Here is a 25,093-nt window from a genome sequence, read left to right as displayed (position 1 = left end):
GGTACAATGGCCATTGAAGCGGGACCGTGAATGCAAGGCGAGGCAACGAACATGTGGGATGGACTACGGGCAGGACGGCGTTCAGTTTCTGTCCGTGTAGAAGAATTACTGCGTAGTGGTCGTACGCTCGTACTAGTATTGCTAGGGCTATGTTTAGTTCACGCAGAAGCCTTGGGCACTATGTAAAAAGAAGATTTCTCGTCACATTAAATTTGCGGTACATGTATGGAGTACTAAATGTTGACGAAATCAAAAACTAATTGCATAGTTTGGTTGTACTTTGCGAGATGAATGTTTTGAGCCTAATTAGTCAACGATCGTACAATTATTATCAAATACAAATAAAATACTATAGTGCGCTACTGTGCCTACAGAATTTAGGCGACACCAAGTTTGCACAACTAAACGCGCCCTAAAATGAATGCGCACAGATTTACGCGATCAAACAATCATTGTCCTGTTCACAAGTCTGCTGATTCGTTGTATCATTCACTGATTAAAAAAGTACGGTTTATATTAGAAGGAAAACGAACATGGCGCATATAATCGGCAAGGTACCCCGAGTCCAATATAACGGGCGTTCATCGGTTGCGATTTGAGCGAACGATGATCCAACCACGTTTTCTTTTCCTTTTTTGTCTCGTTCCCCTTTCCTTTTCCGTCGTTCGAAATATTCTCTCTCTCGCAGAAAAACTCAACAACCCAGCGAAGCGACGCGGGCGGGCGGTTTTGAACAGCTCCGCTTCATCTTCCCCTAATCTCCCCCATCGCTCTCCTCTTCGGGCGACCTCGGTGGGATTGGATTTGAGGGATGGCAATCCCTGCCCCCATGGAGTCGCACGTCGTCTGGTCCCGCTGACTGCCACCGTCCTCTTCTCCCCGCTCCTCCTCTCGTCCCAGCTTTCCTCCCCTGCCCTGCACGGCCACCTCTTCGGGGCGACCTCGCCGGGAGTCGATTCGAGGGGTCGCCGGTGGGTGTTCTCCGGAATTCGTCGCAAGGTATTGCTGAGATCTCTCTCTCGTTTCGCCGTGATTTGCATTGTTGGAGGATTCGATTCGAGGTCGTGTCGAGTAGTTTTCTAGGTTTTCTCTTTTCTGTATCCGTATGGTGTTCGTCGTTCCCGGTTTCCTTCGATGTGCTGCGCAGGCGCCGCCAGTTCACCGTCCTCGGCTCCGACCCCGGCTCCCGCGTCGTCGCCGTGCAACGTCTTGGCCCTGGTGGCCGCCACCGCCCTCCTCTCGCTGCTCTTCTGTCCCCCGTGTTGGCCGTGCTGTTCGAGTCATCGTGGTCGGCCTCGGCAGCTGGCCGCATCTGTTACTGCATTTTAGATCCCTTCCTCACTGGCGACTAGGGAAGACTAATCTACATTGGCATCAGCTTGTTGCTATGAATTGGTGATTATTACTCTTCATTGCCAATCCCTGATGAGGAGAAAGAGCGTGATAGATTAGATAGATGTTGCCTGAGCATTGACAGACAGCAGCAGAGTTCCAGGGATTGGCCACTGATAGGCTACCACCGTTGATCTTCTGAACAATCTGTGTATTTGTTGATTCTTTTTGGATTGTATATTCTGTTAGGTTGGATTAATTAGTTATGAAATTACAAGAAGGAATTATACTGTCAGCTGATTCATCCTATTAGTTATGATCTCTTTTATTAACTGATTCTGATTTTTTTTTTATGAAATACATTTGGTTATAGATGGCTCATGAGTCATGAGGGAGAAAGTTCTGCTGAAGTAGAAAAGTCCAAATCAAGTTATGAGTTGCAGTCTTCTAATAAAGATGTAAGAAGTGTGTTTGGCAATTAGAAGTGTGTTTGGCAATTTGTTTCTTTAGTTTTGTGCCAAAGGGTGCCTAGCTCAAACGGTTAGGTGTCCCGGCGGCACTCCTCAGGTCCTGAGTTCGACTCCCCGTGGGAGCGAATTTCAGGCTGAGGTTAAAAAAATCCCCTCGCCCGTCCCATGTGCCAAAGCGCAGTAATGGTCCGGCCCAGGGTTTGGTCCGGCCTGTGGTACCGTGTGTGTGCGCCTTGAGTGCCGCACGGCCCAGGTCCGGCAAATGCCTTCTCATTGGCCAAGGATACCGCTGCGTCAGGATGTGGACGGGGGTTCGGGGGTTTTCTCGATCTGTGTGAGAAGATCTTCTTAGTAAGAAAACCCGGGGGCCGTCATAACCCCCCGCAGGTCGAGTTTTTTTTTCTTTAGTTTTGTTTAGTTGAAGTAGCAGTCAGATAACCAAATGTTTCATGTTTTATTAGTTAGTGTGCTAACTATGTTCTTTTATTTAGGAATCTAATTCTTCTGGTAATGGTAAAACCACTGATGAGGATAGGAGTGACAGCGGTTAGAGCACCGGAACTGAATCCTTAGTGAGTGATGTTTTGGTCTATTTATATATTCAACTTGTATAGTTAAGTTTTGTTTGCAAGTTAGTATGTTCGACTTGCATGTTTAAGTTTCTGCTGATAACTTGTATGGTTTAGTTTTGTTTGCAAGTTAGTATGTTCGACTTGCATGTTTAAGTTTCTGCTCAAAACTTGTATGTTCGACAAGCATATGAATTTGCACTTATAAAATGTCAATTAGCTGAGATGTTTAGAGTTGTTTTGTTGAATTTAGTTAATTTAGTTGAGTTGAGTTGTGAGTGAAATTGGTGTACGAATGGTACAGGTATGCTTAGACACCGCACTGTTTGTGTTTGTGTGTGGACCACTGTTTATTTGGTCTTGACACATTCATATGCTTGTCTTGTCTGAATGACGCGGCCATGCTTAAGACAGCACGCTTTCATGTCGCGCATTACATGACTGTGAAACTCTTTGCCAAGATGCTAACAGATCCTTCAAAACATTTAAAATCCATTTATATCTTATTTTTTTAAATGAGACCAGAAATGTTAAGCATTATTTTTCAGAAGTTGAAAGTGCTTAACATCTCAATGGCTTAGATAACATGGAAGTATCATAGCAATTCATTCATTTGTTATGCATGCTACGAATGGATGAGATATGTCATATGATCCCTCTTAATTTTTTAGACTTTGATGATTGCTCTCAAAGTTTATTGGGCTTGTATGTAAGTAAGTAGGTAAGACCTGTTCAACTCACAATGGAAGTGAAGAATGGATTTGAATTCAGAATACTATCAACCGCTACATTATTTCTACCTAATTCTAGTTTGGTTCACCATCTTGGGGTTTGAATTTTGGCTGCATAAGCTAAACTTGTTTACCTCTGAGGTCTCTTTTTTTACTGACAATCACAATCTCATAAACATAAACATGTAATTAAAAACCATAGCTTGTACATATTTATAAATCTTTCGTCAACAATGCATTCATGAGAAGATCATTGGACACCTTCAACATACCGTATGCCTGAGGTATTTCTTATCCCGCAGGCAAACTACAAGGAACAAAAATCACTGACATAAACATCAAAGAATAGCAGCTCATATGAATCTAGAATAAAACACTCTTGTCACCTATCCATCCTGATTTTTCAGCTATTTATATAAGGAGTAGTATGGTTTATTCTACTCAACATATACCAGATAGAGCTGCTGGCCGAGGTACTGTCAGTCCCAGATCGCCGACCTCAGGTGTTCCCAGCTGTCCTCAACATATACTGATTTTTTTGGTTATTATTAGATCTGTGATTTCTAGGTGTTGGTTCCTACAATACAACTGCCATTTGGCTAGCCTGTGTGATTAGGAGCTTCACTAAGATGAGGTCTGGCTTCCTTAATTTCCAAGCTATCGTTCTAGTCTCGTTCTGTAGCTAGTTTCTTCAGATATTGTCCTTTTTTTTGCTTCCTTAATTTGGAACCTTTGCTCTAGTATCGTTCCGTAACAAGCTTGTTCAGATACTATCCTTTTTTTTTGTTCTTATTAGGCTATAGAGTTTGGGCCTGCTACTTCTTTGATTGATAATTGACTCAACGCAAATTGGTTTTTTACAGATACTATCCTTTTTTGTTCTTAGGGCTGTAGAGTTGGGGCCTACTACTTCTTCTTTGATTTGATAATTGACCCAACGCAAATTGGTTTTTTACATTCATCTCTTTGTTCTTTATTATATTATTATACCAGTTTCTTATTAGCTTTGTTCATGCGTGCTAGTCAAGTTTCATGCATGATAGCGGTTCAAATTGTAATATGTATATATGATTTCGATAGTTTTGTTGGATATACCTGTTCGCTTGAACTTATCAGTAGAATTTTTCAGTGAAGGAATAATGTTTTTATCTCACAACAAATCAGCATCAACCAAATTTCAGCAAGCCGAACAGGGATCCTCTAGATTCCAGAGTGATCCTTAGGTCAGTAATTTTCATGATCGCCATCGGTCATCCCAATGTCAAAAACTATATTATTCGTTAATATCCTAAGGTACCGTAGCTCGGAGTATATATGTAGTAACCCATACCTTATTAGCTTCCTATTACTGAACTTCCTGACCCCATTTAGTACCATGTATAGCTGGAGTGTGTCAGGACTCAGTTCATGATCAACGATCTGATAATTGATAGGATCAGAGTAATAACAGGTAAAAGATAAATTAAGGTACAATAGCATTTTCTGTGGCTCATAGAACTCCTTGTTCCTACCCATCTACTCTCTTTCCCCTCATAAAAAAGTATATAGAGATAATATAACTTCTTGAAATGGCTGTGTCTATAATATAAACCATCTTTTGTTATTACATTGCTATTCTGAATTATTGCCTTGTGTAAGTTACTTTTCCTTTTTTAGCATAATATTTGCTTTGTAGTTTAGTTTGGTGTTCAAACTCAGCCTGTTCGTTTGGTTGTGGCTTGTCGTAAACGATCTGTTAGAATATAATAGTAACAGCCCATATTGGGTGTACGACCCATTGGCCTTGTACATTGTAACCCTAGCCTATTAGGCTATATAATGAAGGTCACCCCCCCATGATTAGGGTGTGCGGTGTTTCTTTACATGGTATCATCCCTAATTACGATCCTTACCTTCCGCTTCGCTTCTCCTCTGCCCGTGCGCTCTCCCTGAGAACGCGCGCCACCGCACCATCGGCCGCGTGCGCCTTCGCGCCGCCGCCAGCCCAGGCCCCGCATGCACCTTCGCTTCCTCGCGCGGCCTCCGTCGCGCCTCGCGGAACGACCTCCGTCGCGCCCCCACGCGACGCGCGCCTCGCGGATCGGATTTCGGCGTGCGGTCGCACCCTGCGCGCGGCTCGGTCGAGTCCTCTGCTTCGCGCGGATTGACGCCCGGGGCAGTCGCGCATCTTCTCTGCGTCCGCGCGGCTCGGTCGAGTCCTCTGCTTCGCGCGGATTGACGCCCGGGGCAGTCGCGCATCTTCTCTGCGTCCGCGCGTGATTGCCTTCCAGTCGCGCCCATGTCGTCGAGTTCCTCCTCCACAACCGGCACCCTCAGCCACCAGTCGTCCGGCGCCATGGGGGATTCTGTTGCTGCTCCTCTCTTCGTCGCATACGCCTCCGTCAACGTGAAGCAGCACGTCCCCATCGCGCTCAGCCTCGAGCGCCCGAACTACTCCAAGTGGAAGGCGTTCTTCACTGCTCTCTGCGGCAAGTACGGGCTGCTCGGCCACATCGATGGCACGGCGGACGCGCGCCCGACTGACCCCCTGTGGTCTCAGCCTGATGCCTGCATCCGCGGCTGGATGTACGGCTCCGTCGACGACGCCGTCCTTGACCTCGCCATGGAGCCTGAACAGGATGCACGCGCTCTGTGGGTCTCCATCGAGGCCTTGTTCGAGGCGAACAAGGAGTCCCGCGCCGTCGTCCTCGAGCAGGACTTCCACAACCTGTCCCAGGGCGACCTCTCCGTCGACGCCTACGCCCAGCAGATGAAGCACACCGCTGATGCCCTCCGGGAGGTCGGTCACACCATCTCCCCTGCACAGCTCGTGCTCAATCTTCTGCGTGGCCTCAACCTCCGCTTCGCCAACACCGCCGACATCATCTCCAACACGTCGCCGCTTCCCGACTTCAAGTCTGCCACCAACATGCTCCGCGTCAAGGAGCTCCGCCTTGGCACCGAGGACAAGGCGGCCTTAGCTTCAGCACTGGCCGCCTCCACCACCTCCTCCTGCACGTCGCCATCCTGCCAGTCTAACCCTTCTGCGTCCACCAATCGTGGGGGCGGTGGCAAGGGCAAGGGCGGCCGTGGTGGTAACGGCGGCGGTGGCAGTAGCGGCGGTTGGCGCCACCAGCAGCAAGGTGGCAATGGCGGCGGTGGCCGCAACCAGCAGCAAGGCGACAGTTTCGGCGGGCGTCAGCCGGCCGGCCCCTAGGCTTACTACAACCCTTGGGCTGCTCCGTGGTCTTCCCAGCAGCAGTAGCAGTGGGGTGCACCACCTGCGCCTCCTCCACAGGCACACACCGCCTTCGCGCCTCCGCAGTTCTCCACTGCCGGCGGTCCTCCGGCGTACGGGCCTCCGGGCAGCTGGGACTCGGCAAGCTTGATTGCCGCCCTCAACCAGATGGCGATCCAGGGCGGGTCTGCACCCTGGGTCATGGACAGCGGTGCGACATCTCACATGTCCTCCAATGACGGTATTTTACTTTCCCATCTCCCGTCGCCACCGTCCTCCATTACGGTCGGCAACGGTCAATCAATTCCTATTCATCGTCGTGGCACTTCTGTTATTCAAATAGCTGATCGTCCTTTTCGTCTTGATAATGTTCTTGTCGCTCCCCAACTCACTCGTAATCTGTTATCTGTTCGACAGCTTACTCGCGACAATAACTGTTCCATTGAGTTTGACGCCTCTGGTTTTTCTGTTAAGGATCTGCAGACCAAGACGGTCCTTCTTCGGTGCAATAGCAATGGGGATCTCTACACCATTCCACATCACATGCCACCTCGCTGCCATGTCGCTGTCGTCTCCCCGGAGTTATGGCACTCCCGCCTTGGTCATCCTGCACCCGCCATCGTCAACACTCTAACTAAGCTATCAGCTATCCAGTGTAATAAAGCAGCTCGCCACATTTGTCATGCCTGTCAGCTTGGCAAGCACGCTAGGCTACCATTTGCTAGTTCGGTTTCTAGTACATCAGCTCCCTTTGAACTTGTTCACTGTGATGTCTGGACCTCTCCAGTTTTGAGTATTTCTGGCTATAAATTTTATCTTGTCATAGTTGATGATTATACACATTATTGTTGGATCTTTCCTCTTCGCCATAAATCAGAAGTTCATGAACACATTGTCCAGTTTGTTGCTTACGCTCACACACAGTTCAGTTTTCCTGTGCGCTGTTTTCAGGCAGATAATGGCACCGAGTTCATCAACAATGCCACCGCTACCTTCCTAGCTAGCCGCGGCATCCTGCTTCGCACCTCGTGCCCCTACACATCCGCCCAGAACGGCAAAGCTGAGCGGATGCTTCGCACACTGAACAATGCAGTTCGCACGCTTCTGTTTCATGCCGCCATGCCTCCATCCTATTGGGTCGAAGCTCTTTCCACCGCTGTGTTTCTAATCAACCGGCGGCCGTCATCGTCCATACATAATGGTATTCCCTATCATCTTCTTCACCGCAAAATGCCAGACTACTCCATCCTCCGAGTTTTCGGTTGCCTGTGCTATCCGAACCTTAGTGCCACGACTTCCCATAAACTGTCTCCTCGCTCAGCAGCGTGTGTCTTCCTTGGTTACCCTCCTTCCCAGAAGGGCTACCGGTGTCTTGATCTTTCTACTCGCAAGATCATCATCTCTCGCCACGTTTTTTATGAGACTCACTTTCCGTTTGCGGCTTCCAAGCCCCAACCGGATTCTCTTGATTTTTTGATACAGGATATACTTCCCGCGCCTGCCCCGTCTACCTCAGACGTTTGGCACTCGCGGTCCTCGGTTGCGCCTGCCTCGTCTGCAACAGACGATGCCGGCGACCCCGTCGGGCTGGATCCTGCCATCCTGTGGCATGGTGCTGCCTACAGGCTGCCCCAGGCACTCCGGCCGGACCCGCCTACCCCCTCGGCTTCTCGTACGCCGGCCGGTGCCCCCGCCGTTGCAGCTGATCGGCAGCGGTTCGGCATCCACTACACTCGTCGTCCGCGTCCGCCACCGACTCCTCAGCCGGCGCCGCCGACGGACCAGCAGCAGCCGAAGGTGCCCTTGGCTCCATCGCCGCAGGCAGCGGCACCCTAGGCTCCAGAGCCTCTTGCGCGGGAGACTCGTTCCCGGACGGGTTCACTGCCGCCGCCCATGCAGCGGTATGGCTTCACCGTCTCGACCTCCAACCTGGCTTCTCCGCTGCCAGGCAACACCCGTGCTGCGCTCGCCGATGCTAATTGGCGCGCGGCGATGACTGAAGAATACAAGGCACTTGTGGACAATGGCACCTGGCGTCTTGTTCCTCGACCGCCTCGTGTCAACGTCATCACCGGCAAGTGGGTCTTCAAGCACAAGTATAATGCTGACGGCTCTCTGGCTCGTCATAAAGCCAGATGGGTCGTTCGTGGCTTCTCGCAGCGGTACGGCATCGACTACGACGAGACGTTCAGCCCGGTTGTCAAACCGGCCACCATCCAGGTCATCCTCAGCATCGCCGCCTCTCGCTCCTGGCCGATACATCAGCTGGACGTGAAGAACGCCTTTCTTCACGGCCATCTGAACGAGACCATCTACTGCCAGCAGCCGCCCGGCTTCGTCGACCCGGCGGCTCCCGACCACGTCTGTCTCCTGCAAAAGTCCTTGTATGGACTCAAGCAGGCGCCCAGGGCGTGGCACCAGCGGTTCTCCGGCTCCATTCAGCGGTCCGGCTTCACTGCTTCGACCTCCGACACGTCCCTCTTTATTTACAAAGCGGGTGTGAAAGGATCAAGATGCCCAAGAGGGGGGGTGAATTGGGCTAATTCGAAATTCTCTTGCAATAAACAAATCCTACGGATAGCCCAATTAACCCCTTGTGCCTAGAAAAGTGTTTCTATCAAACTAATGCACAACGAACTCACCACCTATGTTCCAACCTTACTCAAGCAAGCAATTCTATGGATGTAAAACAAGTATTGAATTGCTCAAAGTAAATACTCAAAGTAAGTGCTCAAAGTAAATAGGGAGAGAAAGGAACGCGGCGATGTTTTGCCGAGGTATCGAAGAGTCGCCACTCTCCACTAGTCCTCGTTGGAGCACCCGCGCAAGGGTGTAGCTCCCCCTTGATCCGCGCAAGGATCAAGTGCTCTTTACGGGTTGATTCTTCGACACTCCGTCGCGGCGAATCACCCAAAGCCGCTCACAACTTGAGTTGGGTCACCCACAAGCTCCGCCGGGTGAACACCAAACTCCCAATCACCACCAAGCCGTCTAGGTGATGGCGATCACCAAGAGTAACAAGCACGAACTCTCACTTGACCACGCGAAGCCTAATGAGAAGATGGATGCACACTTTGCTACTCTTGATTTGCTAGTGAGGCTACTCTCTTGGATTCTCAAATCACAAACACCTCACTAGGACCTTGCTCTTCTTGGCACTCACAAACGTGTTTCTCAGCTGTTGGAATGAGCAAAAGTTGCTCCACTCACGAGTGGAGCTTCTATTTATAAGGCAGCCTGAAAAACTAACCGTTATGAGCTTCTGCGGGGTGACCGGACGCTCCGGTCGTGATGACCGGACGCTCCGGTCAGTTCAACCCGCGAACCAGTTTTCAAGTGATGACCGGACGCTGCCAGGGTCCGGTCAGTACCGACCGGACGCGTCCGGTCGCTCTTGGATGCTTACTGTAAACGACCGGACGCTGGATACACAGGGTCCGGTCACACTGACCGGACGCGTCCGGTCACTCTTTTCCAAGTCTGGACCCTTACTGGAGTCGACCGGACGCTAGCCCTCAGCGTCCGATCACACAACCTTCCAGCGTCCGGTCACAACAGACTTAACCACCTCAGTCAAACGAACTGACCGGACCCTGCGGCCAGCGTCCGGTCGCACCGGATCCAGCGTCCGGTCAGTGTTTGACCCTCCATTCACTTCCAACTTTCGAACATATGTGAATGAAGTTTGCTCCAAAGGATCTTAGGCATTCATAGGAGCTGCCTCGAGCTAGTTTTAACAAGTGTGCACCACACCTAACTCACTAGACTCAACTAGGTCAAGCTACCCGTTCATACCCCCCTTCATAGTACGGCCAAAGGAAAAACAAAGTCCTAAACTACTCTAAGTGTCTCTCCAACTCCAATTGACACTTAGAACTAGTTATCCTTAACCTTGTCGTGCGTCCTTTGAAAACCGAAACGATATCCATCGTAGGGGCATGACAACCTCGATTGCCCAATCGATCTCTATTACAATGACCTAACTTAATTGCCTCTGCAAAACACACGTTAGTTATAGTAATCTTGTATTGACATTAATCACCGAAATCCAACTAGGGGCCTAGATGCTTTCAATCTCCCCTTTTTGGTGATTGATGACAATACCACCTCGAGTATGTTATGGAGTGAGGTTTTTGACGGACTTGGTTCATATAAGCTTTTGTCAATAAGAACAAAAGAGTTAGTCAAGCTTATATGACCCAAGCCAACACAATGTACTCAAAGGATATGAATTAAGCATGAGTACTAATTACAAAGCTCATTTGCTTCGAAGTATAACCGCGGAAGCAAAGGGCAAATGAGCATTACTCAAGTGATATGACATATAGATAAAGCAAAGTAGAAATCACACATGTCAAATATCACAATCACGTAGATAGCACTATCACATATATATAATAGTATGCATGAAAGTAAACACACGAATGCATAAGTAATAGTGTATCACACAAATGAAACTCCAAATGTATATAATTAGCTAATACTAGATAACTAGCCCCCCTAAAACTCGCTCCCCCTGAGTCTACATACTCAAACCCTCTCCCCCTTTGGCGTCAAACACCAAAACCTAAGGGTCGGACGGCGGGGCTGCAGCGGACGAGTCGGGCGCTGAAGTACGTGGAGCAAGATGGAACTGGGCGGCATCATCATCTGATCCTGAGCTTTGAACTGACTGACCCTCTGAAGCAGGAAGTGTCGCTGAAGCGGTCTGGGTCTGAGCTGGGGCTGGTGCTGCCTGTGACGCTGCAAGTAAGTCTGTCGTAGGATCTGACGAGGCGACAGACGAGGGGAGCCTCTGAGTGGTCATGATAGCTGGAGCTGCTGTAGACGGTCCGGCAGTATGCATGTGAGGCGGAGTAGGCATGCCGGTCAACTCGCTGAATGATGCTCCAAGACTCCTGGAGACTGACGACTCAGGCACGAACAGCGAGGAAGACTGCTCTGGTGTAAAGCCCGTCTGAAAAGGCGTGAACTGCGGGGCAACACCCGGTGAGGCTAACCACTGGGACACCTGTACTGGAGGTGACGTGAACTGAACTAGAGGCTGTCCCTGACTCTGAAGCCCGATGGGCTGTACTGCTAGAGTCGTCGAAGTGGTAGGAGGCTGTGCAAGCTGGGGCGAAGGCTGTGGCATTGGGACCCCAATAGCTGTCACTACATGCTGCATGAATCCCATGAGCTGCTGCTGCATTAGTAGCTGCTGGTGCTGAAGGAGCTGCTGCTGCCGTTGGAACTCGTCCTGACGAGCCTGAAACTGTGCGAAGTTGGCAGCTGTCTCCTGTGCCTGTCGTGTCTGATCTTGCTGCATCCGCTCAAGAATAGCAATGAGAGCGGGGTCTGTCTGTGGAGCAGGTGGAGCAGAACTGGAGCTACCAGCCTCTGCATCGTGTCTGCGTGGAGGCATCTGAGGTATAGGCTGGTAGTCGTCGTCGGAGCTATCACTGTACTCGCTCACCTCCTGCTGTGCCTCTAGCTCCTCCTCCTCAGTAGCTGCAATCCCTCTGATGATCTCATCCTGCTGAGCTGCAGACTCTGGCACGTCGGGGCGACGGCTAGGCTGACTGGGTGCCTGAGGAGTGGCGTGTCTGATCCGCTGTGACAGGTTGTAAGCTGGGAACTCTGTGGTGGCACCTGTATACTCATCCATCATGCAGTGGGCTTATCCATCACAACTCTGCGAATGAGGAAGGTGATCCAGTGAGCATAGGGAAGCTGCCTGCGACCCTTGAATCCCTCAGCTATAGTATCCTCCATCTCAGAAAGAAGGAGGTCCCAGATGTCAAACACTGTCATCTGCATGATGGCATTGAGAAGCCAGAGCTGTAAGCGAGTCAGGCCCTCCCTGTATCCCAACCTGGGAAGCAGTGTCCTCCTGATGATGGCCTCTAGTATCCTCGCTGTAGGAGTCAAGTCACTGGGGTTCCTGCTCGACCCCTCACCAAATGGCTCCTTGAAGCAATGCCGCACTAAGTCTGTAGGGGTACCAACCCTCCATGGGGACGCCTGGGAGGTCCCTGCTGTCCATAGCAAACCTCATGCATCTTTATAGGTTGCTCCTGTAGTCTCAGTATCTCCCTGGCTCTGCCACTAGTCACTCTGTGGTCTTTGCCGTTGAAAGCAAAGTGAATGAATCTGTGATGAGGATCGATGTAGAGTGAGGCATAAAACTGACGGACCCAAGATGGTACATATATCCCCGTCCGTCCAATCAGATCTGACAATCCTGGCAAATATGACAAGTATTGCCGAATGCCCTCTCCGGCTGCTGCCACAATGGACTCTATCTGACAGACCCTCTGTGATCTGAACACTGCCCCACTGTTAAGATATGCATTGTAGAAATCCTCATGCAGTGGCGTGTAGAACCCCTCAGCTGCTCTCTCATCCCTCCTCGGAGGAAACCATACCTCAAACTCAACAAACCGCAGCTGCTGAACCTGCCTGGCTGTAGCGGCCCTCAAGTCGAGGTGAACCACTGAAGGCGGACCCTGAGGTCTGGGCGGAGGACGTGAACCCCTGCGCCGTGTAACTGGCCTCGGTGGAACTGCAGCACTGGTGCGACTCGAGCGACGTAGCTGAGGTGCCGGCTCGGTCTCCTGACTCTCCTGAGTCTCCTGGGCTGGCTGAGGCTCTGCTGTTGGGGGCTGCTGCTATGCTGACGGACCCTCCTCAATGGCAACCCGTCGTCCCGCCAACGTGGCAGTCCCAGCTGGACTACCATGACGACGCTCAGCCTCCTCAATCGCAGCTCTGACTGCGGGTGAAACTGGCTGATCTGCAATGACAACTCCGCTGCGGGTACCACCTCTCTCGGCACGCTCTGCGGCCTCTGCAACAGCTGCTGCTCTTGCTGTCTCTACGTTGGGGTACTTCCGCTTCTTGGATGTTACTTGCTTGGTTGACTTGCCTTTGGATCCGGCTGGCTGTCGAGGCGGGGGCCTCCGATCATCATCACCTGGACCACCACCAACATTCTTGGTGCGAGCCATCTGAACTGACAAGATGGTGAACTGTCGCTGATGAAGATCAACTGTCAAACTGCTGCTTTCGAGGCTTGGCCTCGATCCTTACTCGCGAGCTTGGCTCCGAGTTTACTGCCAACTGCCAGACGAAACACAACGGAACCGACTCGCTGCACGATAGAATAGATGGATATACAAATAAATACCATATATCTAATGGATGCGAAATCCTAACAGAGAAAGCAATGTAGATGCGAAATTGAATCGAGTGGCTTTCTACCTGACGATCAGCGATCCGAGAAGAGATAAGATATCACGCGGGGGATTCTCGGAACCGGGTTAGGGTTAGGTCAGACGCCCTGAATGCAATGGGGAATCAGTGCGATTAGAATTTGATCTAGGTCATAATTTGAGATCAAGATTGAAATACAAAGATTGCCATACCAATCAATGGGAGGATGGCCCTGGGCAACGATTGGACAGCGAGCTTGGGCACGAGGTGACCGGCGAGGTGCAGCAGAGGCGAGCTGGCGCGGTGGCTCGGCTGGAGCGCGACTGGCGAGCGGGGGCCGAGCGTGGAGGCGCGGCGAGGCGAAGACACGACGGCGCGGCTAGGTAGGCGCACGGAGGCGCGGGCGCAGGTGAGGCGCGAGGATATGGCGGCGCAATGGTGCGGCAAGAGGGCTGAGCGCGGTGGCGCAAAAGGACGGCGGCGACTTGGTGAGGCAGCGGCGGCGCGTGCGCGAGATTGGGCGCGAGGAGGTGGCGGCACTGGTTAGGTCAGAGGAGAGAAAAACTTGAAGGCCCGTTAATATAATCCCCCAAACCGTGACAGAAAAGGAAATCGAAATAGAGACATGAAGTCGCGCGAGATCCACTGACCGGACGCTCCGGTGGTAGCGACCGGACGCTACCACCCAGCGTCTGGTCGATTCCAGAGAGGTCCAAATCCTCTGGAATCGCGACCGGACGCGTCCGGTGGTCCATGACCGGACGCAGGCAGGGTCCGGTCAGTACAACTCTGTCATCCTCCGATCGACCGGACGCTGAGCCCTTTCTGACCGGACGCACAGACGCAGCGTCCGGTCACTCCTTCAACAGCAGTTCACCTCCTGTGAACTGACCGGACGCTGGACAGCAGCGTCCGGTGCAGCGTCCGGTGCACCTTTCCCAGCAATTCTTCAACATACCTTCGCGCTACCTGTTCCCAATCAAGTCCCAACTTGAATAAGATCCAAATAAACACCAATTGGGACTGATGTGAGTGACCTCTCTCAAACCCTCATATTTTTCAAAATATTTTGCCTTAGGCTATAATTCTTTTTAAGAAAATAGGCAACAAGAAAGCAAATGGAACAAAATGACAAAACAACATTCATGCATATGTAATATTTGTAAGTAAATCTAGTTGCTTGTCAAGTTTGATCCAAGGTTAAGCTTCTTCACACGCTTTTCGGCGGTTATCTTAACCATGTTAGACAAGCCCTATATGCATTGCCACAAATTAAACATGTCGTATTTTATAATGAATGCAAGGGACAACACAAGCTCAATTTTTAGTGAAGTTACAAAAATCAAGTACATTGAGCTCGTTCCGCAATCTACAAAATGTAGCTTCATCTAGCGGTTTAGTGAAGATATCCGCTAGTTGATCTTCAGATCTTAATCTTCAGATCTTACACCTTCTAGTGATATATTATTTTTAGCCACATGATCTCTTAGAAAGTGATGGCGGATATCTATATGCTTGGTGCGAGAGTGTTGAACCGGATTATTTGCAAGTTTTACCGCACTTTCATTGTCGCACAAAAGAGGTACTTTCTCTAGAACTACTCCATAGTCTAGTAAAGTTTGTTTCATGTATAATATTTGTGCACAACAAGCACCCGCGGCAATGTATTCCGCTTCGGCGGTGGACAAAGCCACACTATTTTGTTTCTTGGAGGACCAAGACACAAGTGATCTACCAAGCAAATGGCACCCTCCGGATGTGCTCTTTCTATCAACTTTGCATCCGGCGTAGTCCGAATCGGAATAGCCAAGTAATTCAAATAAAGCTCCTTTGGGATACCAAAGGCCAATGCTTGGTGTGTGCTTAAGATACCTAAGGATTCTTTTTACGGCAATTAAATGTGTTTCCTTAGGACTAGCTTGAAATCTAGCACACATACACACACTAAACATGATGTCGGGCCTAGATGCAGTTAAATATAACAAGCTACCAATCATAGAACGGTAGAGAGTTTGATCAACCGAGTTACCTCCCTCATCTAGGTCGAGATGTCCATTAGTAGGCATTGGGGTCTTGATTGGCTTACATTCATCCATCTTGAATCTCTTGAGAAGATCTTTTGTGTATTTCTCTTGAGAGATGAAGATGCCTTCTTTCATTTGCTTGACTTGAAAACCAAGAAAGAATGTAAGCTCACCAATCATTGACATCTCGAACTCCTTAGACATCAATTCACCAAATTCTTTGCATGAGTCTTCATTTGATGATCCAAAGATGATATCATCAACATATACTTGACAAATGAAGATATGCCCATCAAGCTTCTTGGTGAATAGTGTGGTGTCGACCTTCCCAATGGTGAAGCCCTTCTCAATAAGGAAATCCCGAAGGCGCTCATACCAAGCTCTTGGGGCTTGCTTAAGCCCATATAGTGTCTTGGACAACCTATAAACATGATTAGGATATCTAGGGTCTTCAAACCCGGGAGGTTGATCAACATAGACTAGTTCATTAATAAAGCCATTTAAGAATGCACTTTTCACATCCATTTGATATAGTTTCATTTCATGATGTGATGCATATGCAAGAAGGATACGGATGGCTTCTAATCTTGCAACCGGTGCAAAGGTTTCTCCAAAATCTAAACCTTCAACTTGAGAGAACCCCTTTGCCACTAGTCTTGCCTTGTTCCTCACAACAACACCTTGATCATCTTGCTTGTTGCGGAACACCCACTTTGTTCCAATGACTCTTGCATCTTTTGGTCGCTCTTCAAGATTCCAAACTTCATTGCGAGTGAAGTTGTTCAACTCTTCATGCATGGCATTGATCCAATCCGGATCTTTAAGAGCATCTTCTACCTTGGTAGGCTCATAGCAAGAGACAAAGGAGTGATGAGCAATAAATGAAGTAAGTTTTTAAGATCGAGTCATCACCCCCTTTGTTGGACTCCCTATGATGAGATCTTGTGGATGATCTTGTAGGAGAGGTGTATTTCTTCTATTGACCACTTGAGGAGGAGGTTGTGGAGCATCAACATCTTGTGCTTGTACCGCCATTTGTTCATGGGAGATATGAGTATCTTCATTTTCTACTCTCCCAACTTTTTCACCATCTTGTGGTACATTTGATGAAGAGGGTTGATTAATGACTTGTACATCATCTTCATCATCTTTTGGCTTGATGTCTCCCACCGGAATATTCTTCATAGCTTCCCTCAATGGTTCATCACCTACATCATCAAGATTCTCATGTGCTCCTTGGGAGCCGTTAGATTCATCAAATTCCACATCATATGTTTCTTCAACCAAGCCGGTGGCATGATTAAATACTCTATATGCTTTGGACTTTAATGAGTAACCAACAAGAAAACCTATATCACAACGCCTTTGAAACTTCCCTAGGTGTTGCCGCTTCTTGTAGATGTAGCACTTGCAACCAAACACCCTAAAGAAAGAGACGTCCGGCTTCTTCCCATTTAGCAACTCATATGGTGTCTTGACAAGGAACTTTTGAAGAAATAGGCGGTTGGATGCATAACATGCGGTGTTGATTGCTTCCGCCCATAGAGCTTCGGGAGTGTTGTACTCATCTAGCATTGTCCTTGCAAGAGTGATCAAAGTCCGGTTCTTCCTCTCAACTACACCATTTTGTTGAGGAGTATAGGTTGCGGAGACTTCATGTTTGATTCCAACTTCATCACAATAAGCTTCTATGTTTGTGTTATCAAACTCTTTGCCATTGTCACTTCTTATCTTCTTTAGCTTCACTTCAAATTCATTTTGAGCTCTCTTGGCAAACTTTTTGAAACATGATGCAACTTCGGATTTGTCATGAAGGAAGAACACCCACGTATATCTTGAATAGTCATCCACAATCACAAGACAATAGAGATTTCCTCCCAAACTCTTGTATGTTGTTGGTCCAAATAAATCCATGTGTAGGAGTTCTAGCACTCTTGTGGTTGACATGAAAGCTTTGGTTGGATGAGTGTTTGCAACTTGCTTGCCGGCTTGACATGCACTACAAAGCTTGTCCTTCTCAAACTTCACATCCTTCAACCCTCTCACCAAATCATTCTTCATGAGCTTCTTGAGTGAGCTCATCCCAACATGAGCAAGTCTTCTATGCCATAGCCACCCAAGTGTTATTTTGGTGAATAGGCAAGTCTTCAAGTTTGCATCTTCGGAGGTGAAGTCAACTAGATATAAATTGTTGTATCTAAATCCATTGAATATCACTTGATTGTCATCTACCTTGGATACAACAACCTCCTTCTCGGTGAATAAGCATTGAAAGCCAAGATCACACAATTGCCCAACGGATAGCAAGTTGAAGCTCAATGAAGCAACATAGAGCACATTGGAGATGGAATGATCATTTGATATTGCCACTTTGCCCAATCCTTTGACCTTGCCCTTAGAATTATCTCCAAATGTTATTTTCTCTTGTCCATCTACCTCTTCATCTAGTGAGGTGAACATACGTGGATCACCGGTCATATGTTGAGTGCAACCACTATCAATAACCCAATGACTTCCACCGGTCTTGTAGTTCACCTACACACAAGAGATTCAAGCTTTAGGGATCCAAGCTTGTTGAGGGCCCTTCACCTTCTCAACAAGTGACTTAGCCACCCAAATTTTCTTAGGCCTACTCTTGTTGGGGGGACCTAAGAACATGACTTTCATCTTTCCACTTGAATCTTTTCTAAGCATGTAGTGAGCGTTGAAAGCAAAGGGTCTAGCATGCTTGGGCAAGGGTTGTGGTGGTGGAGTTTGACACTCATGAGCAAAGTGGCCTTCTTGTCCACACTCAAAACATCTCTTTGGCTTTGGCTTTGGCTTTGATTGTTGGTGTTGAGCTTGAGCCTTCTTCTTCTCTACACTTGCCATGTATCCAATGCCACTTCTATCCATCTTCATGACGGCATTCATGAGTAGCTCACTTTGGAGATGCTTGCCTCTAGCAAACTTGCTCAATCCCACCTTGAGATGCTCTTTCTCCATCTTGAGCTTCTTGTTCTCTTCTTTGAGAATATCATTGTTCTTTTCCTCCTTGAGTTTCTTGATTTCTTCTTTTAGCTTCTCATTCTCAAGGATCACCTCTTTGTCATGATCAAGAGTTTCTAGCACAATGGTGTTGTGACTTTTTATTTCTTCAAGATCTTTCATGAGCTTCTCATTGTCACTCTTGAGCTTGACAAACTCATCATAGTCATTGCACTCAACCACTTGCTTGCCCTTGCTACTAGATCCATGCTCAATGCTTTCATCAATTAAATCATCACATGAGGTAGCTATATCAATCTTAACAACATGGTTAGTAGCATCATGTGGCTCATTTGGTAAGAATTCTTGTGCAATAATAAGGGTATCATAATTGATCTTTAGAGTTGTATATTCATCTTTTAGCTTATGGTGACTAGTGACAAGCTCATTGTGCACCCACTCAAGTTTATCATTTTTATCTTTAAGCTCTTTCTTAGAAGATTTGAGCTCCTTGAGTTTGGATGATATAGAATCATTTGTTTCTTTGAGCTCATCATTAGCCTTTTCTAATGTATCACACTTAGCTAAGAGTGAATCATTTTTAGCATCAAGTTTTTCATTTGTGGCTCTACTCTTTCTAATGATCTTAGTATATTTTCTTAGTATTTTGACAAGATCATCATATGTAGGTGAGTTATCATCATCGCTATCACTATCATCACTAGCATGTTCATCATCACTACTATCATCACTCTTAGTTACCTTGCGTTCACCTTTGGCCATAAGGCATAGGTGTGTAGAGGATGATGGCGATGGTGGCGGTGAAGATGCAAGATCAATAGCAATGGCGGCCACCTTTTCATCATCACTCTCATCATCGGATGATCCACTTGATGAATCAATGTTCGTGAGCCAATCACCGACAATGTAGGCCTTGCCACTCTTCTTCTTCTTGTAGAAGTCCCTCTTTTTGCCATCTCTCTTCTTGTATGGCTTGTTCTTCTTCTTTTCATCTTCATCACTTGAATCATCTTTCTTGCCCTTGTTCTTGAACTTGTCTTTCTTGGGCTTTGTGCATTGATGAGCTAGATGGCCAAGTTCGCCACAATTGTAGCAATCCATCTCGGAGATTGGCTTTCTTCTTGAGCTTGTGAAGAACTTCTTCTTGCCATCAAACTTGATGCCACTCTTATTTAGCCTTTTTAGCATCTTGGTGGTCTTCTTCACCATGAGGGCAAGACTTTCTTCATCATCTTCATCACTTGAGCTCTCATACTCAAGTTTTGCTTTGCCCTTGTCTTGGCTAGCTTTGAATGCTAAGTCCTTCTCTTTCTTCTTTGTAGAGGATGAGCCATCTTGTGGTGTGATGTGCATGTACATCTCATGAGCATTGATCTTTCCCAAGATTTGTGTCGGTGTAGCGGTGGAAAGATCACCTTGATGTAGCACGGTCACAATGTGCCCATATTTATCAATGGGGAGGACACTCAAGATTTTTCTCACAACATCGGATGGTGACATTTGAGTAAGTCCAAGCCCATTGACTTCCTCTACAAGAACATTTAATCGAGAATACATCTCATTAGCACTTTCTTTGGGAAACATCTCAAAAGAATTTAGCTTTTTAATCACAAGATGATAGCGTTCCTCACGCTCACTCTTGGTTCCCTCATGGAGCGCACAAACGTCCGACCATAGAGCATGGGCGTCTTTGTGGTTCCTTACACGATTGAACACCTCTTTGCAAAGGCCTCTAAAAATGGTGTTGCGAGCCTTTGCATTCCATTTCTCATAATTTACTTCATCGCCTTGAAGTTGTGCGGCATTCCTAGGTGCGGGGAACCCTTGAGAGGCGGCTCTAAGAATTCTAACATCTAGAGCTTCTAAGTATGCCTCCATGCGGATTTTCCAATATGGAAAATCATCTCCCTCAAAGATAGGAGGAGGTCCATCCCCGTGAGACATCTTGCTCTAAGCGATTAAGCTTAAAAACGTGAGCACGAGGCTCTGATACCAATTGAAAGGATCAAGATGCCCAAGAGGGGGGGTGAATTGGGCTAATTCGAAATTCTCTTGCAATAAACAAATCCTACGGATAGCCCAATTAACCCCTTGTGCCTAGAAAAGTGTTTCTATCAAACTAATGCACAACGAACTCACCACCTATGTTCCAACCTTACTCAAGCAAGCAATTCTATGGATGTAAAACAAGTATTGAATTGCTCAAAGTAAATACTCAAAGTAAGTGCTCAAAGTAAATAGGGAGAGAAAGGAACGCGGCGATGTTTTGCCGAGGTATCGAAGAGTCGCCACTCTCCACTAGTCCTCGTTGGAGCACCCGCGCAAGGGTGTAGCTCCCCCTTGATCCGCGCAAGGATCAAGTGCTCTTTACGGGTTGATTCTTCGACACTCCGTCGCGGCGAATCACCCAAAGCCGCTCACAACTTGAGTTGGGTCACCCACAAGCTCCGCCGGGTGAACACCAAACTCCCAATCACCACCAAGCCGTCTAGGTGATGGCGATCACCAAGAGTAACAAGCACGAACTCTCACTTGACCACGCGAAGCCTAATGAGAAGATGGATGCACACTTTGCTACTCTTGATTTGCTAGTGAGGCTACTCTCTTGGATTCTCAAATCACAAACACCTCACTAGGACCTTGCTCTTCTTGGCACTCACAAACGTGTTTCTCAGCTGTTGGAATGAGCAAAAGTTGCTCCACTCACGAGTGGAGCTTCTATTTATAAGGCAGCCTGAAAAACTAACCGTTATGAGCTTCTGCGGGGTGACCGGACGCTCCGGTCGTGATGACCGGACGCTCCGGTCAGTTCAACCCGCGAACCAGTTTTCAAGTGATGACCGGACGCTGCCAGGGTCCGGTCAGTACCGACCGGACGCGTCCGGTCGCTCTTGGATGCTTACTGTAAACGACCGGACGCTGGATACACAGGGTCCGGTCACACTGACCGGACGCGTCCGGTCACTCTTTTCCAAGTCTGGACCCTTACTGGAGTCGACCGGACGCTAGCCCTCAGCGTCCGATCACACAACCTTCCAGCGTCCGGTCACAACAGACTTAACCACCTCAGTCAAACGAACTGACCGGACCCTGCGGCCAGCGTCCGGTCGCACCGGATCCAGCGTCCGGTCAGTGTTTGACCCTCCATTCACTTCCAACTTTCGAACATATGTGAATGAAGTTTGCTCCAAAGGATCTTAGGCATTCATAGGAGCTGCCTCGAGCTAGTTTTAACAAGTGTGCACCACACCTAACTCACTAGACTCAACTAGGTCAAGCTACCCGTTCATACCCCCCTTCATAGTACGGCCAAAGGAAAAACAAAGTCCTAAACTACTCTAAGTGTCTCTCCAACTCCAATTGACACTTAGAACTAGTTATCCTTAACCTTGTCGTGCGTCCTTTGAAAACCGAAACGATATCCATCGTAGGGGCATGACAACCTCGATTGCCCAATCGATTTCTATTACAATGACCTAACTTAATTGCCTCTGCAAAACACACGTTAGTCATAGTAATCTTGTATTGACATTAATCACCGAAATCCAACTAGGGGCCTAGATGCTTTCAGGGTGCCAACATCGCCTACTTGCTGCTCTACGTCGACGACATCATTCTGACAGCCTCTTCGACTACGCTTCTTCGTCGCATCACCGAGCTCCTTCACTCCGAGTTCGCCATGACAGATCTCGGGGACCTTCATCACTTCCTCGGGATCTCTGTCACGCGTTCTGCTGACGGTCTCTTCCTGTCTCAGCGCTAGTACGCTGTGGACCTGCTCCAGCGCGCCGGCATGGCTGAGTGTCATTCTACGGCGACTCCTGTTGACACTCATGCCAAGCTCTCTGCTACGGACGGCGTTCCGGTGGCGGATGCCACTCAGTACCGCAGCCTCGCCGGTGCGCTACAGTATCTCACGCTGACTCGTCCGGACCTCGCCTATGCAGTTCAGCAGGTCTGCCTCTTCATGCACGCCCCGCGAGAGCCTCATCTTGCGATGCTCAAGCGTGTCCTGCGGTATGTCAAGGGCACCATGTCCACCGGGCTTCACATCGGCACAGGCAGCATCACCAGCTTGATCGCCTACTCCGATGCCGATTGGGCTGGTTGTCTAGATTCTCGGCGCTCCACTTCAGGCTACTGTGTCTTCCTCGGCGACAACTTAGTCTCTTGGTCCTCCAAACGACAGACTACGGTCTCTCGTTCGAGTGCGGAGGCTGAGTATCGTGCTGTTGCGCACGCTGTGGCTGAGACTTGTTGGCTTCGTCAGTTACTTCAGGAGCTCCACGCACCCATCTCTTCGGCGACGATCGTCTACTGCGACAATGTCAGTGCCGTCTACATGACCGCCAATCCAGTTCATCATCGTCGCACGAAGCATATTGAGATAGATATTCACTTCGTCCGTGAGAAGGTTGCTTTGGGACAGGTTCGGGTGCTCCATGTTCCATCGTCTCATCAGTTCGCGGACATTATGACCAAAGGGTTACCTGTACAGTTGTTCACTGACTTTAGATCCAGTCTTTGTGTTCGTGACACTCCCGCTTAGACTGAGGGAGGATGTTAGAATATAATAGTAACAGCCTATATTGGGTGTACGGCCCATTGGCCTTGTACATTGTAACCCTAGCCTATTAGGCTATATAATGAAGGTCACCCCCCCTGATTAGGGTGTGCGGTGTTTCTTTACACGATCTTAAATTTCCAGCCAGAACAATATTTTTCTCTCACACAAATCAGCCAACAGTACTTCTTCACGAACCAGCAACGAAATGAACCAGCCAACCGAACAGGCTGATCGAGAGGCTAAATTAATGGGTTAGGTAAAAAGGTACAGATTGAATTGTTATGTCTTGTTAGGAAGTAATTAACATGGAGGCTCTAGCTAGTGATACTAGGTTAGCTCAGCATCAGCCCATGCATGCACCAACGCAGGATAGTGTTTACTCCCCAACACAATATTCTTTTATATTGTACTTAGCCTCTTTTTCATGCACTTCTATAAATCAACACTGTCATGAGTAAATACAGAATCTTTGAGGATTATTTTAGCTTTGTCTAGGCTTAACTGGGCTTTCTTGAGAAGCATCCAATTAGCATATATTGTAATAAGTTTGTGCATGCTGTCTATAATGTTATTGGACCCATGTGATTTGACCATATTGTAAAATCGGTTTTATAGGGGAGCGGTTGACGATTTGACCATGTTATTCGACCATGTTCAAATTCTGCATCAACAAGGTATAACAGGTACGATTTTCTACTTAATTTATTACATTCATTGCTATTGAAATAGTTTCTTCTATTTTTTATGAGATTCTTCACTCAAATGTGCTTCTTAATTTACTCTATACATTTGTTCTATATAGTTTTTTTTTGTGCTATGTTAAATAACAGAGTTATTTATCTATTTTTGTTTTCATGTGTGCTACCTAACTTAGTTGATTAACTTATTCTATAGAGTTGTGTATCTAACTTATGTTTTTATATGCATGCGAACTAACTTATTTGATTAAGTTACTATACAAAGTTATATATCTAACTTGTGTTTTCATGTCTATGCTACCGAACTTATTTAATTAACTTACTGATCAGAGTTATGTATTTAACTTGTGTTTCATCTGTATGTTAGATAGTCATCTTATTTTCCCTATTAACTTATGTTTTTTCTTATTGTGAACTTTTGTTTTTATTTATTATTTTAAATATTAAAATATTTTGCAGATCTTTCAATTGAAGACACAGATATGCTCAATGACATAGTTACAGAGATGCTGAGGCTATTATAGTTGCAGAAGTTATGAAAGTAATTATTTATCTGGTTGCTAGTTTGCATCATATTATGGAATTTGTTGTGTAGTATATGTTGTAAAAGTTACTTTTACTTTGCTCCCCCCACCAATTTTTAAACCCTATTCCCATGTTCCCGAATGATTAATTTCTGAAAAGAAAAAAATGCTCATGAAACATAAAAGAATGTTATTCTCGCATCTGTTTTTCAAAATGTAAATTTTGCAAAAAAAAAGAAAAAAGTAATATTGTATAACTTAGCGTTGTTAAGTTATTCTTTGAAGTTATGTTGTGTAACTCAGTTTTCTAACTTATGCGTGTGCTTCTAAAAAATAAAATAAAATAAAATGTGCGAGCACTTTAGACCCAGCACGTCCACGAAAAGAGAATGAATGTCTGTACGTCCACAACGCCCGACAGAAAAGAGAGAGAACGGAACGTCATCAAAATTGGATGTCCGAGATTCATTCGCTGGGTTTAGTTTGGATGAACGTTTATCAATTAGGGGCATCGCTGCAGTACCAACCTACCACGGTCCACGGTACGAGCACCATGTCGAGTTGGGTGAGAGAGCACAGAGGGCACATGGCGCGCCGGCGACTGCAAGCGTATCATCCCGCGGGAGGCAGCGGCAACCGGCACTGCACAAAGGTCAGCCACTCAGCCGGATCGTAGGGTCTTATTTAAATTCATATTTAGGTGTGTCATACAGGAGTGTTTGATAGTAATAATAAAATAAATTATATAAGTTCTTGGTATTTCATGAGACAAATTTATT

The 25,093-nt window shown here is 47.4% G+C and overlaps 1 long non-coding RNA gene across 1 annotated transcript; it reads left to right on the top strand.

The window, feature by feature from the left end:
• Positions 1-686: 686 nt before the first annotated feature.
• Positions 687-24,486, top strand: LOC136498419 (uncharacterized). The gene is made up of 5 exons (XR_010769619.1): positions 687-999; positions 1,706-1,790; positions 2,294-2,374; positions 23,708-23,775; positions 24,250-24,486. It is a non-coding gene; the product is annotated as an uncharacterized lncRNA (long non-coding RNA).
• The last annotated feature ends 607 nt before the right edge of the window (positions 24,487-25,093 follow it).

This window comes from Miscanthus floridulus, chromosome 12, assembly GCF_019320115.1.
Source record: "Miscanthus floridulus cultivar M001 chromosome 12, ASM1932011v1, whole genome shotgun sequence".
Taxonomy (NCBI): domain Eukaryota; kingdom Viridiplantae; phylum Streptophyta; class Magnoliopsida; order Poales; family Poaceae; genus Miscanthus; species Miscanthus floridulus.
Note: the sequence above shows the minus strand (reverse complement) of the source record. Positions and strands in the feature narration are given on the sequence as shown.